This window comes from Pecten maximus, chromosome 19 (genome assembly GCF_902652985.1).
Source record: "Pecten maximus chromosome 19, xPecMax1.1, whole genome shotgun sequence".
In the NCBI taxonomy this organism is placed as follows: Eukaryota; Metazoa; Mollusca; class Bivalvia; order Pectinida; family Pectinidae; genus Pecten; species Pecten maximus.
In genome coordinates this window covers 2079627-2082800 of record NC_047033.1, presented here as the reverse complement: position 1 = coordinate 2082800, position 3174 = coordinate 2079627, and the positions used below count along the sequence as shown (strand labels likewise).

The window sequence follows — 3174 nt, the reverse complement described above, 5'->3', positions numbered from 1 at the left end:
CAGTTGTTTCAGACATTAATTTATTGGCATAATCATATGTTTTCATGTATGAACACAAACAAGTGAGTGTTTCTACAAAATCAGCGTATCAATGTCTACTCCTACCAATACTTTGGAAAAACGGATGTTCTAAATTGTGAATTTGTGCTTGGTTTTCTGATTCTCATTTCAGTTAAACAACATTGCGAATATGACTGATATTTCTTTGTGCTTTATATTCATTATTTCGTTATCATTAACGAATTTTTTGTCACCTATGAGATATGTATGGGATTTGGAGACTTGCAAACAGACGTTTTTCTCTTGCAATAGTCCTTCGGGAAAGTATCACTGTAGTTGTGATCCCAGTTGTAAATACTACGATGACTGTTGCTTTGATGCCGATACAGGTATAGAAGACAAGTCTGAGACGTTTTCTTTTATCAAGAGGACGACATGTGAATCAATCGATTTCTTCAAAGACGGGCGTTATATGTTTGGAGTATTTATGATATCTTCCTGTCCTGAAAATGGGATGGCAACGAAACGAAACAAAAGTGTCTACAGTCAAATAATAACTATTTGATGGATGTTTTGCCAGTAACTGATACAAAAACAAATTTGACATACAAAAACATACATTGTGCAAAATGTAACAATTTACATGACACGATTTTTTGGAAGTTGAATGTATCGTGTGCGGCAAACTACATTGTTCGATTTATACCGAACGATTATCTAACAACGACAATCTTTGACAGAATAAACTCTCCTTTCTGTAGTCATAGATTCGTCCCGCCCGAAAATCACGATATACGCTACTGTCATCCATCAATTTGTAATAGATACATAATGGGTACGAGTGATGTATCGGATATATCACACGAGTGCGTAGCACGAGTGTGATATATGCGATACGTCACGAGTACCCATTTTGTATCTGTTTTATCCAATGACAGCCGAGGTTTTGTCACCCACGTGCCTAGGAGTGGAGCTATAAAATTGATCAGAACCTGTCACTGTGATATGTTTCCCGCCAATTTCTGACACGTTTTGTTTTCTGTCACAGTAGCCCATTCATTTCTAGTGAGACTGTCAACCATGACGGATCAGGTACTGATCACTGATGTCGATGTGTTCACTGACCTCGACGATATAACATTATCACAGGCCGTAGATAAGTATGAGTATGAACTTGAAGATAGTGACACGGTAGCTACTGACATTGGAATAGTTGATACCAAGGAATTAGCTCAGCCAATTGTTGTAAATGAACTGAATGGTAATGTGAAAAACATGTGAAAGGCTGCAGGATTCAAGGGAAATTACATAAACCATTCCGGAAAGAGGACCTGCGCTACTTCCCTTTACCAAGCAGGTAAGTCTAAAATCATATCGTTTGAACAAATTGTGAAATGAAATATTTTTCGTAAATTTCGACGTTCACAATGTCACAAAATCCTTTCAAAATCCGTGAAATTGTTTAAAGAAATCAATGAATCGGTTAATCGGTATTTTTATCCACTCGTCTTGTTATCATTTTCATCACTATTTTGTTTATGATAGGATTTTTGTGCAACGAAAGTATATTGTTACATTTAGCGTAATCTGTATAACCATTTTTTTTTAAATGACTGAAATTTTATATGTAATCATGTAATGTATGCTTTTTTTTACTGGCCTGTTAAAATAGATTTTACTTAATAAAATATGAACAGGGTTTTATATTCTGTTTGGTCAGGTTTTGATGAACAACTCATTATGGACAGAACGGTACATCGCAGCAGGGCTGTACGTGCATACAAGGTGAAGAAAGAAGACGGAAAATTTCTAAACGGCACTCGTATTTCATTAAATTTTGTTTGAAATGCATTTCCTGTCTTTGTTCATTTGTCACGCCTACATTTGAAATTGGCCCCGCCTCAAGACTGAGGCATGGACCAATCAGAAATGCCATGTGATATTTCAGATATCACATATGTGATATTTGAAATATCACATAGTATGCAATATAACGCCAACAAAAGATCAAAGAAAAAACGGGGCGTCATTGGATAACTTATCTTATAGACCCGTCCAAAAACCGGCCAAATGATACCTGCAGTAAAAATCGCGCCATGGCCCCCGTTAGGGCAAAGTATCAAGGCTTGAACGAACCACAGAATTTCAGGAATGTCGACTGTATGTTGCAGCGAAATGACTTGAAAGAGGTTTATTGTTTAATTGGCGGCTTTTTAGCAGATCCCGGTCTTAACACATACACAGTCATTAGTTTGATAGACGTGTCTGACTTACTTTACACAAATGCTGACCAATGTAGTGAAACGGAGGTATTCCTGTCGGATCAGGTAAGCTAACGAAATATTTTTTGAAAATTTTGAAATCATTATGATTAATCATGAACGTACTACGGTCGTTTTGAGCATTCTTCCTCTTATTTAAATATTTATATAATCTTTTTTAAGATATTGCTTTGTGATACATGTATATACTTATTTAAAACACGACTGTAATGCCATCTACTGTTATGTATGTACTATGTCCATCCAAAATCTTAACTGCAGATTTCCATTAAGTTTCCTGTAGCTTACTACAGATAACTTATCGGAGGGCTACTGGACAGACTATTCAAACAATTGCATGAAGTGTTAAATCTTTTTTTTCCATCGCAACACATAATCTTGATATTCTCGTCGTGTATTCTAGTGGTCAGATTTTGTGTATACTATAATTTTGCATTAACTGAAACTATGAGTTTTTAGGTGATGTCTTTCATTTCATTCTTAGACAGTTATCCAAGAAATATACAGCAATCACTTTATTCAATAGATCCCATATTGATTTATATCAATACAGAAGGCTGGAAACCAAATTGTGCGTGAACTAAATGTAATAAATACACCTTCAGTATCGGAATAATTTTTCCAAAGGAGACCAAAATCCACAGGTTATTATGCAATAGATATTAGAAAGAACGTTTTTGGCTTATACATCAGTTAGAATTCCTTTCCTGAGAATTAGTGATCTTAGACAGAATGGACTTCTATACCATCAATAAAGTGTTCGATCATTTGCATAATAATATTATTTTTTTTACAAAAATTACACGGCATTTTTTATTTTTATTTTTATTTTATTTTATTGTTTTTTGTACAGGTTGGCTGCCGTCAGCTCTACTGTCCATTCAACACCAGA

At 35.1% G+C, this 3174-nt stretch overlaps 1 long non-coding RNA gene across 1 annotated transcript; it reads left to right on the top strand.

Moving 5' to 3' along the window:
* The first annotated feature begins 1046 nt into the window (after positions 1-1046).
* LOC117317792 lies at positions 1047-1851 on the top strand. Its single transcript, XR_004530248.1, has 2 exons — positions 1047-1357; positions 1721-1851. It is a non-coding gene; the product is annotated as an uncharacterized LOC117317792 (long non-coding RNA).
* The last annotated feature ends 1323 nt before the right edge of the window (positions 1852-3174 follow it).